At 41.4% G+C, this 12,641-nt stretch overlaps 1 protein-coding gene across 2 annotated transcripts in view; it reads right to left on the bottom strand.

The window, feature by feature from the left end:
- Window positions 1-12,641, bottom strand: part of OSBPL1A (oxysterol binding protein like 1A) — a 1,951,189-nt gene that overhangs the window by 167,777 nt on the left and 1,770,771 nt on the right. The window lies entirely within an intron of this gene.

Here is a 12,641-nt window from a genome sequence, read left to right as displayed (position 1 = left end):
AACACAACAAAGACGGTTTACAGCTAAGTGCTCAGGTCAAAGACTCGCCGAGTGGCGTAACCATGATCTTAAAGACCAAAATTGTTAGACATGATAAAGATTCTAACAATTGCGACGACCCTTATGTTGAGGTAAATCTGAGAAATTCTAGGTAGCAAGAATGAGTTATTTGCTTTAAACGAACTAGTGTCAGTATAATAAGAGAAACATAGTGCCTGAATGTATACTCACGCCTATAAGCTGAGTTACCTAGAGCCGGTACATAGATACCGCAAGTAAAATAAGGCTGCTAATGTACCGGGTTCAAGACCGCACAGACATGCCTGAACCAATGAGAACAATATACGCGCCAAGTGGCTAATGTAAATACAGTCCTAATAGATACTATGTGAGACAAAAGTGAAAATCATGACTACAAAATTCAAAAAGTGAAAGTGATCACTAAAAATTAGCTAAAAAACTTTTACTAAGTGGCTTTGACAGTGCAGTGACACCCGTGGAACTTATCGTAATCGCTATCTTCCCCGTATCCTTGCAACCATCTATATATCCACAGTGGCATCAGGACCTGCCTATAGTAGGCGGGAAAGTATTTGTGCTCTTGCAGTTGCTCCTGGGGAACCGGCATAACCGGGGGTGAAGGCACCCAGCAGAACCCAGCAACATGTGCATGTTCAAATGCACAGTGAAAAACGACAACAGTTTACAATTGTAATAACTATGGAGGACGAAAATGAAAGACGTATAGCAGCGCAAACGCTATTCGCACGCGCACCTGGTAAAGGACTATTTATAGGAATATCTCGTAACAAAGACAATTCATTGAATACCCAACTCAAAAGATATGAATTATTTTTTTTTAAAAACATATAAATTGTGGGAGGCCATCTCCCTCCAGGATTACGTGGACAAACAAATGGTACCACGTGGACTATACATAACTCCATCACACGAATCCCCTAACCCATGTATGCTAGAAGAATGGGGCGAGAACTCTGCCTCAAGCTCTAAAAATATGTCTAACAATTTTGGGGCCAGATGTAGGTGGCCAAATAGCGATCGGTAACGCTGAAATTAGCAGAATTCCAGCGTTACCGATCGCTATTGGGCTGTGAGCAATGTAGGCGAGTTTAAACCTATTAGCAAAATAAGGAATCGCAAAATTATGATTCCTTAAATGCAATGTAAGTAGCACAAAAGTAAGTGCACTTAGCCTTAAGGAATCGCTAATTACCACCAACTTCAAGTTGGTGGTAATTATCGATTTCCCTTAAAAAAGCACTTTTTTGCTTTTTTAAAGTGCCATGTGGCACACATTCATGCCCTTAGGGCATGTATGTGCGCCACATGTGCACACATGCACATTTCAGGGGTGCAACAGCGTGTCCTTTTGACACCCTGGCACCCTTGAAATAACGCCAGCTATTTGCAATTCTTTAATACCAAATCACTAATAGTGAATATCTTCCCATTCATTCCTATGGACCTCCTAGCCCATAGGAATGAATGGGTAGGTATTCCTTATTAGCTAATCTCAATTTGGGATTCGTTATTAAGGAATGTTAAGGAATCACTAATATTGCAGCGATTCCTACCTACATTCAATTGTGAGAGTCCTTGATAGCAAATCGGTAAAATTCACTATAAAGGACTAGGTATTTCGGTTTTACCTACATCGGACCCCTAGGTCTTTAAGATCATGGTTACGCTACTCGGCGAGTCTTTGACCAGAGCACTTAGCTGTAGACCGCCTTTGTTGTGTTACATGCCCTTAGAAATACCAAGGTTCGCATAAATATGATATCAGACACTTGTCTGATAAACTATTTTTCTGGGATAACCTTTAGCATGCATATCCAGCTTCTTTTGCCAGTATGTGCTGCTTGTATATATAAATATATGCATCAATGTGTACACTACAAAATGGCCGCTGCTTTCACCAACCATTGTGAATGTTATGTTTTTGCTTATTTATGCACGTACTTCCGTAAAACTCGTGTGATCAAGAAATTAATTTGTCAAAACGCGCAACGTTTGAGGAATAAAGAGCTATCTGCTTACTGCAACAAAAACTTTCGAGAGTGCACTTCATTTCAAAGCTTATTGAAATATGTATGTATACACACACACACTCACTGAAAAAACAAAGGTTCAAGTAACATTTTAGTTAGGCGTGATAATAAAAGAGCTGGTTTTGTTAAAAAAAACATAAAAATGTACTGAAAAAAACTAAGTTTAATGTAAAACTATAGTTAGGTGTATAAGTCAGTGACAACCGTAACGTTTTAAATTTTAAAAAACTGAAATTCAATATAGTATACTATAACTTTCGCCCGCCATGCACTGCTTATGACCTCACATATCACATCACTCACAACGTGTTCTATGACATCAATTATGAAATCTCAAATTACATCATTGATGACACCACAGAGCGTGTTAGTTTGTTTAACAGGTTATATAGTGGCGGGTAAGTACCATATTACTTTTCTTAATTATTTTGTAGAGTATGTCCACCTAATGGGTGTGTTTACAAGACACATGTGCTTCTAATGCATCATAGGTGTGTAGAGGTAATGAACATGTTCTAAATCTTTGTACTGAAGAGTAACTACGTTTGCAGATAACAGTTGACAACTTGTGTCCAGTATGTTCAATGCAAGTTTTTTGGTTCTGCAGACAGTGTTTCCAACAGGTCAATGATTCTAAGTAGTATAAAGCAACCTTGAATTATTAGACAGAAATGTTTCAGAATGACAATTTCTACATAGCATAAAGTACTCTGTGCAGGTACTAAGCTATGTACATGTGCTTCCTTTGCTTCAGAAAACGGGCTATCTGTAAAGTTTTCACCAGAGTATGAAGGCTGAAGGTAATATGATCTTTAGCACCTACAGACCTGTTTAATACTCTCTATTTCACATGACAGTGTCACTGCCTGCAAACAATGCGGTACAGAGTAAACTCTCTCCATAGATTAAACACTAGCTACAGTACCCACTTTTCTATTCATATCAACTTAATTTCTCAATGTAGGTTTGGTTACTGTGAGGAGTTTGATACAGATAAAGCTGTCCATAGTAGGACATTAATATTGGAGCAGACATGGAGTATCTTAAGGCATTTTTTTATTATTATTTTTTAACAGTTGGGTATATATATATATATATATATATATATATATATATATATATATATATATATATATATATATATATATATATTGTAACACAATCCCGATAGTGACAGAGGCTGTCTATCCAGGCGGTCCGTGCTGGGGCAATCGGCAGCCCCAAATATGTAACGCCAGCCAATTTCAGATTCGAAATCAAAGCACGGACACCAAGGAGAATTGCAATGTAGTCGGTTTAATCGCTGCAACCAAAACAACGCGTTTCAGCTTTCGCCTTGTTCACGTCAAGCGTTTAGTGATTCGAATAAAGTTTAAGTATCTTTCAAAATAATTGACACAGAGGAAGGGCTCCTCACAACACAAAGGTCAGGGTTAGAAACAGTGGCAGCCATCTTAACACTGTAAAGTTTGAATAAACATAGATAAACAATGCTGCTTCACAAACCATGTCAGAAGATTCGGACAAAAATTAAAGTCAAAATCCAAACCAGACAAACGTACAAATCAGCGCCCAAGTGGGCATAATGTTTCAATCAGTAATGGATTAAATATATCACATAATATCCTAAATCCGTAATGTCCGCTAACAAATCAAGTTGCAAATATAGCCCAAGTGGGCCAGAGCAGCACCTAATTGTCCATGGAAATAAAGTATATACACAACAACATAATTACTTGAACTCCACAATGACCTGTTCTGTGCTTCGTGGCCACTTCCTGAAAAAATACAATAAAATGTGTCAAAATCTAAAATTACAATTAACAGCAATCACAAACAATTACTAAATGCACAAGACAAAGTCATTCTATTTAGTCTGCAGGTGTACAGATAATTCCTCACTGGAATTGAGCCCTCTCGGAGACATAGTATCAAAGTTCACTATGTATCTAGATTCAAGTTGTCTGAGCTGGAGTAGTTTATTACCACCCCGTATATTGTCAAAAACTGCATCAATTACTACCATCCTAAGTAATCCCTCATCCTGTTGATGTTGCTCAAAAAAGTGTCGGGCCACAGGGTACTGCCTGTTATTGTGGCGAATGGCCCTGACATGCTCAAGTACTCTCTTCTTAGCACGGTGGATAGTACTACCTATATATGCTTTTTTGCATGGGCATGTCAGGGCATACACACAGTACATAGTATTGCATGTGAGGGCTTTCCTGATCTTAAATTCCTCACTCATGCTGGCAAATTGTACTCCAATGCAGTCCAAGCTGTTTTTACATGCTTTGCAATTCTTGCAACATCGGAAACCCGGGCGGCCGCCCGTATTGGGTTTAGGAGAGTCAGTAATGATGTTAGGGCTAAGCTCATCTCTGAGCGATTTACTTTTCTGAAAAGTGACTTGAGGATGGCTATTAAGATGTTTCTGCAAGTTACTATCAGTGAGCAGTACATGCCAGTATTTATTAAGAATATGGCGTACCTCTTGTGCTTGTCCTGAATATTTCGTAATAAAACGCAAATTATCAGGTTCCACTGAATGTTGACCAGGATGTAATAGGTCCCTACGTGCCATCTTATCCACTCTCTTACAGGCCTCATTGATGGTTCTATTTTGATACCCTCTGTCCTTGAAACGTTGAATCATTATATCTTTTTCCTTGAGGAAACTGACTTCGGAGCTACAGTTGCGTTTTGCACGCAAGAGTTCCCCATAGGGAATACTGTACACTAGCTTAGGAGGGTGTGCACTGGATGCATTCAATATACTGTTCCCTGCAGTTTTTTTACGATACAGATGAGTATGCATATATTGATCTTTGATTTCTACCACAATGTCAAGAAATTCCACAGAGGTCTTGCTGATGTTCGCAGTAAACACCAGATTGTAAGAATTGTTGTTAAGCTTCTTGACAAATGTAGTAGCAGAATCAGCGTCCCCTTTCCAAATAAGGAAAATATCGTCAATATATCGGAGCCACAGGACACAGTTGGTAAATTCCGCCATTTGCGAGACCACCTGCTCCTCCCACCAGCCCATGACTAAATTAGCATAGCTGGGGGCGAAGCAGGTGCCCATGGCCGTGCCCTGTGACTGCCGATAAATGACGTCATCAAATAAGAAAAAATTATTCATTAGGCAGAACTCAATCATCGCCAAAATCATCTGGGAGTGATTAAGCAGGGAAATGGATCGAGTTTTAAGAAAATGTTTCACTGCCTCTAGACCAAGCTGGTGTTTAATGCTGGTATAGAGACTGCCCACATCCAATGTCACCAGGGTATAATCAGCCTCCCAGTGTATACCATCAATTGTAGTAAGAAAGTGTGTTGTGTCTCGTAGATACGCCGGCAGGCTAACTACAAAGGGTCGTAAGTAATGGTCGATGAAATGGGATGTGTTTTCTAACAGGGAGCCAATAGATGAAACAATCGGTCTCCCTGGAGGATTAACAGGATCTTTATGTAACTTGGGAAGTAGGTATAAAACTGGGGTCCTGGGGTAGGGACATTTAAGATAGTTAAATTCTTCCCATTCTAATAGCCCTTTCTCTCTCCATTCCACCAACAGTTCGCCATAGCTCCGATTAGATTGTGAGACTGCCACTCTATTTGAGACTGAGTAACAAGCCCGGTCCGCCAATTGTTTATAGCCCTCACACAGATATGCAGCCTTATCCAAGACAACCACATTACCACCCTTATCCGATTGCCGGATAACGATAGTGTTATCAGCCGCAAGATTTTTTAAGGCTTTGATCTGATCTCCACTGAGGTTTTTACTACTGGTAGGAATCTTGCTATACCTCAATTTCTTTAGTTCCTTAAGAACACCCCTCTCAAAAACCTCAATGGCATCACATTCAATGTTTGGCAAAAAAACTGATTTGGGCTTGAAACAACTACCAGGATTGACATTAGGATCAATATCGTAGTCTTCCACATTAACATCAGGAAAATCCACATCAGATTCAGACATAGAGGACAATGCATGCAAAACCTCAATATCATCAATGTTAAGATTACTCACAGGTACCACAACATGCCTCAATTCCTGTTTGTTGTGTTTGGTGTCAAACCATTTCTTGAGTTTGAGTTTGCGAGAGAAGTAGAATAAATCAATCCTAGTTTGCACAAAGTTGAAGTTGGAAGTAGGACAAAAGGACAAACCTAGGCCAAGAAGATCTCTCTCATCCTCCGATAGTACACGTTTGGAAAGGTTCACCACAGTCATGGTTGCGTTGTTTTGCCCCTTGTCAGCATTCCCATTGGGCTTCCCATTTCTTTTCTTGCTCCTCTGTTTGGCCTGTTTGTTCCTCTTGTTTTTCCTCTCCCGCCTCGTCCTCTGCCTCTCTGCCCAGTTTGTTCCTGGTATTGTTCTGTCCGCCCTTGATTCAGCATCTGGAATTGGGCTAAAAAATTACTTGATTTTTTATGCACAGTTGGACCAGCATTACTCATGGCTCCTGAACTGGATACATCCGACAGGTTACCATCAGAGACATCACTCTCGCTCATTTCCACAGCAGGTGTCGCCAATGGGAGGGAAATACCCCCGTCTTTGTTGAAGAGATGATCGTACTTTTTATGAAAGGTTAAAGTACGGCCAGATTGATAATCTTTGTAGTCCCTTAAAAACTTCCGTTGTTTCTTAGCCGTAATTTCTTCCTCCAACTTATCCATACGAAGTAGCAGAGCCTTCACAAAGGTATCCAATATGTCTTTTGCCACCAGTTTTTCCAACTCACCATATACCACATCAATTTCGGCCAGTAATTTACTCCGATCCTTTAGAGCAAATTTAACTAGGATGCGCATCATGGTAATTGAACACGCCGCCGAGTTGTTGGACCACTCTTCCAACATGTCTGGGTCGGGATCCTCATACGTTGGTATGGTAAAGATGCGCAGTCCACGTGGTACCCGGGCTACATCGATATATCTCTGCAAGGACTCCGCCTCCCACCACTTAGCCAGTTCCTTCTTATGTAATTTCTCCAATTGTGTGTATAATTGCTGGATCTTAATTTCCTCAGTGATACTCGTCACTGGGTTCACGGTATCACCATTTAAAATGCCTTGTGCAAAGAATAGTTTGTTAGCTGTTAACTTACGCTTAGCTTCTAAGGCTGCAGCCATAATCAACCAAGTTCTTTCTGCAATCTCCAATGCTGTATCACTGAGGAAATTAAGATCCAGCAATTATACACACAATTGGAGAAATTACATAAGAAGGAACTGGCTAAGTGGTGGGAGGCGGAGTCCTTGCAGAGATATATCGATGTAGCCCGGGTACCACGTGGACTGCGCATCTTTACCATACCAACGTATGAGGATCCCGACCCAGACATGTTGGAAGAGTGGTCCAACAACTCGGCGGCGTGTTCAATTACCATGATGCGCATCCTAGTTAAATTTGCTCTAAAGGATCGGAGTAAATTACTGGCCGAAATTGATGTGGTATATGGTGAGTTGGAAAAACTGGTGGCAAAAGACATATTGGATACCTTTGTGAAGGCTCTGCTACTTCGTATGGATAAGTTGGAGGAAGAAATTACGGCTAAGAAACAACGGAAGTTTTTAAGGGACTACAAAGATTATCAATCTGGCCGTACTTTAACCTTTCATAAAAAGTACGATCATCTCTTCAACAAAGACGGGGGTATTTCCCTCCCATTGGCGACACCTGCTGTGGAAATGAGCGAGAGTGATGTCTCTGATGGTAACCTGTCGGATGTATCCAGTTCAGGAGCCATGAGTAATGCTGGTCCAACTGTGCATAAAAAATCAAGTAATTTTTTAGCCCAATTCCAGATGCTGAATCAAGGGCGGACAGAACAATACCAGGAACAAACTGGGCAGAGAGGCAGAGGACGAGGCGGGAGAGGAAAAACAAGAGGAACAAACAGGCCAAACAGAGGAGCAAGAAAAGAAATGGGAAGCCCAATGGGAATGCTGACAAGGGGCAAAACAACGCAACCATGACTGTGGTGAACCTTTCCAAACGTGTACTATCGGAGGATGAGAGAGATCTTCTTGGCCTAGGTTTGTCCTTTTGTCCTACTTCCAACTTCAACTTTGTGCAAACTAGGATTGATTTATTCTACTTCTCTCGCAAACTCAAACTCAAGAAATGGTTTGACACCAAACACAACAAACAGGAATTGAGGCATGTTGTGGTACCTGTGAGTAATCTTAACATTGATGATATTGAGGTTTTGCATGCATTGTCCTCTATGTCTGAATCTGATGTGAATTTTCCTGATGTTAATGTGGAAGACTACGATATTGATCCTAATGTCAATCCTGGTAGTTGTTTCAAGCCCAAATCAGTTTTTTTGCCAAACATTGAATGTGATGCCATTGAGGTTTTTGAGAGGGGTGTTCTTAAGGAACTAAAGAAATTGAGGTATAGCAAGATTCCTACCAGTAGTAAAAACCTCAGTGGAGATCAGATCAAAGCCTTAAAAAATCTTGCGGCTGATAACACTATCGTTATCCGGCAATCGGATAAGGGTGGTAATGTGGTTGTCTTGGATAAGGCTGCATATCTGTGTGAGGGCTATAAACAATTGGCGGACCGGGCTTGTTACTCAGTCTCAAATAGAGTGGCAGTCTCACAATCTAATCGGAGCTATGGCGAACTGTTGGTGGAATGGAGAGAGAAAGGGCTATTAGAATGGGAAGAATTTAACTATCTTAAATGTCCCTACCCCAGGACCCCAGTTTTATACCTACTTCCCAAGTTACATAAAGATCCTGTTAATCCTCCAGGGAGACCGATTGTTTCATCTATTGGCTCCCTGTTAGAAAACACATCCCATTTCATCGACCATTACTTACGACCCTTTGTAGTTAGCCTGCCGGCGTATCTACGAGACACAACACACTTTCTTACTACAATTGATGGTATACACTGGGAGGCTGATTATACCCTGGTGACATTGGATGTGGGCAGTATCCATACCAGCATTAAACACCAGCTTGGTCTAGAGGCAGTGAAACATTTTCTTAAAACTCGATCCATTTCCCTGCTTAATCACTCCCAGATGATTTTGGCGATGATTGAGTTCTGCCTAATGAATAATTTTTTCTTATTTGATGACGTCATTTATCGGCAGTCACAGGGCACGGCCATGGGCACCTGCTTCGCCCCCAGCTATGCTAATTTAGTCATGGGCTGGTGGGAGGAGCAGGTGGTCTCGCAAATGGCGGAATTTACCAACTGTGTCCTGTGGCTCCGATATATTGACGATATTTTCCTTATTTGGAAAGGGGACGCTGATTCTGCTACTACATTTGTCAAGAAGCTTAACAACAATTCTTACAATCTGGTGTTTACTGCGAACATCAGCAAGACCTCTGTGGAATTTCTTGACATTGTGGTAGAAATCAAAGATCAATATATGCATACTCATCTGTATCGTAAAAAAACTGCAGGGAACAGTATATTGAATGCATCCAGTGCACACCCTCCTAAGCTAGTGTACAGTATTCCCTATGGGGAACTCTTGCGTGCAAAACGCAACTGTAGCTCCGAAGTCAGTTTCCTCAAGGAAAAAGATATAATGATTCAACGTTTCAAGGACAGAGGGTATCAAAATGGAACCATCAATGAGGCCTGTAAGAGAGTGGATAAGATGGCACGTAGGGACCTATTACATCCTGGTCAACATTCAGTGGAACCTGATAATTTGCGTTTTATTACGAAATATTCAGGACAAGCACAAGAGGTACGCCATATTCTTAATAAATACTGGCATGTACTGCTCACTGATAGTAACTTGCAGAAACATCTTAATAGCCATCCTCAAGTCACTTTTCAGAAAAGTAAATCGCTCAGAGATGAGCTTAGCCCTAACATCATTACTGACTCTCCTAAACCCAATACGGGCGGCCGCCCGGGTTTCCGATGTTGCAAGAATTGCAAAGCATGTAAAAACAGCTTGGACTGCATTGGAGTACAATTTGCCAGCATGAGTGAGGAATTTAAGATCAGGAAAGCCCTCACATGCAATACTATGTACTGTGTGTATGCCCTGACATGCCCATGCAAAAAAGCATATATAGGTAGTACTATCCACCGTGCTAAGAAGAGAGTACTTGAGCATGTCAGGGCCATTCGCCACAATAACAGGCAGTACCCTGTGGCCCGACACTTTTTTGAGCAACATCAACAGGATGAGGGATTACTTAGGATGGTAGTAATTGATGCAGTTTTTGACAATATACGGGGTGGTAATAAACTACTCCAGCTCAGACAACTTGAATCTAGATACATAGTGAACTTTGATACTATGTCTCCGAGAGGGCTCAATTCCAGTGAGGAATTATCTGTACACCTGCAGACTAAATAGAATGACTTTGTCTTGTGCATTTAGTAATTGTTTGTGATTGCTGTTAATTGTAATTTTAGATTTTGACACATTTTATTGTATTTTTTCAGGAAGTGGCCACGAAGCACAGAACAGGTCATTGTGGAGTTCAAGTAATTATGTTGTTGTGTATATACTTTATTTCCATGGACAATTAGGTGCTGCTCTGGCCCACTTGGGCTATATTTGCAACTTGATTTGTTAGCGGACATTACGGATTTAGGATATTATGTGATATATTTAATCCATTACTGATTGAAACATTATGCCCACTTGGGCGCTGATTTGTACGTTTGTCTGGTTTGGATTTTGACTTTAATTTTTGTCCGAATCTTCTGACATGGTTTGTGAAGCAGCATTGTTTATCTATGTTTATTCAAACTTTACAGTGTTAAGATGGCTGCCACTGTTTCTAACCCTGACCTTTGTGTTGTGAGGAGCCCTTCCTCTGTGTCAATTATTTTGAAAGATACTTAAACTTTATTCGAATCACTAAACGCTTGACGTGAACAAGGCGAAAGCTGAAACGCGTTGTTTTGGTTGCAGCGATTAAACCGACTACATTGCAATTCTCCTTGGTGTCCGTGCTTTGATTTCGAATCTGAAATTGGCTGGCGTTACATATATATATATATATATATATATATATTCAGTTCCACAAGACACCCACAGGACGGGGCACACTCACTACCTCTATGGACGCCCCGCAATACCGTCATCGGCAGGACTGTGGATATGGACTGCAAAGAAGCGTGACGGAGGAGGCCCTCTCTAGCTGTGGTCGGACGACACGGCAGGAAAAGGACCGGAGACTCCATCCAATCTATTATTGAGGTATCGGGGGAGTTGAGAGTATTGGTGCGGCGGTGGGCGGTTGCGGTTGTTTATTTACACAATCTAATTTGACCCCCCACACGCCAAATAAGGGAGCCCTTAATTGAGCATGACGGCGGACAGCGTGCGTGAACGGGAGGCTGCAGCACTGTCAATGTTTTCTGACAGCCTCCCTTTACCTGCAGCGATTCGAAACGGACACACCACGGATGTGGTCACTCAGGACACTTCTCTAAAAGATAAATTTAGGATACTAGAAAAGAAACTACGAAGCGAACAAAGTGGTGGGAGTCAAAATCCCTCCAACGGTACATTGATGTGAATCGGATTCCTCGAGGGCTACGTATTTTGACGGCCCCTAGCTATGAAAACCCAAACCCTGAATTAATGCGTGAATGGGCAGAAACAAACTTGGAGACCTCGCGCAAGCTGGTGTTGATTCTAATCAAGTACGCTGATATCGACAGGGCCCAGTTGCTCAAAGAGATTGATTAAATAAATGAGGATCTCGATAAAATTGACAATATTGAAGAAAAAACGAGATTGAGGAATGATATGACTACCAGGCTCAAGAAGGAAGAGGCAAAAATTATGGAAAGAAAGACATTTAAATTCCAACGTGATCGTAACGACTACCAATTGGGACAGATCTTTACATTTGCAAGGAAATATGACTCTCTGCGTATTCCTAAACCGAAGGCAAATCTTCCCAACAGGGGCACAAATAAAGTTACCTACACGAATGACACTACTCAGTCAGACCTTAGTTCCTTGGGCTGCAGTGACTCTGAATCAGAACTGCGTGGCAATCTGGCAGCAGGTTCGATTCCCAAACCGACTCCAGCTGAAGAAATGAATTTTTTATGCGTGGAGAGGAGGCAGACTCTACGCCCGAGGCCAGCAACTACGGATCACGACGCAAACTAGCAAATTACAAATCCAGGCAGAGGGTGAGGAAGAGGAGCCTCAAATCTAAACAGGAGGAGAGGAAGAGGATTTTGGGCAAAGAACAAGTAATCCCTGAGGATACTAATACCATTATCAACCGGACGCCCTTGAGCTATCGGAAGGTGACAAAAGGATTCTCTCCTTAGGCCTATCGTATGCACCTCAGAACGATTTTGATTATGCCGCCACGCGCCTCGATCTATATAAAGCAGTACGTAAGATGAAGCTCAAAAAATCCTTTGCACTTCAAAATAATCGACGTAATATCATTGACAATACACATGAAACATCTCTACAGGATGCCATGCAGGACCTTTGGGACACTGTGGAAACAGGCGGAAGCAGTGAAGCTAATCACCAGACTGGTATTAATCTACTGGGGCTAGTTACCCCATTCAGACCT

Source organism: Triturus cristatus, chromosome 5_1, assembly GCF_964204655.1.
Source record: "Triturus cristatus chromosome 5_1, aTriCri1.1, whole genome shotgun sequence".
Taxonomy (NCBI): domain Eukaryota; kingdom Metazoa; phylum Chordata; class Amphibia; order Caudata; family Salamandridae; genus Triturus; species Triturus cristatus.
Note: the sequence above shows the minus strand (reverse complement) of the source record. Positions and strands in the feature narration are given on the sequence as shown.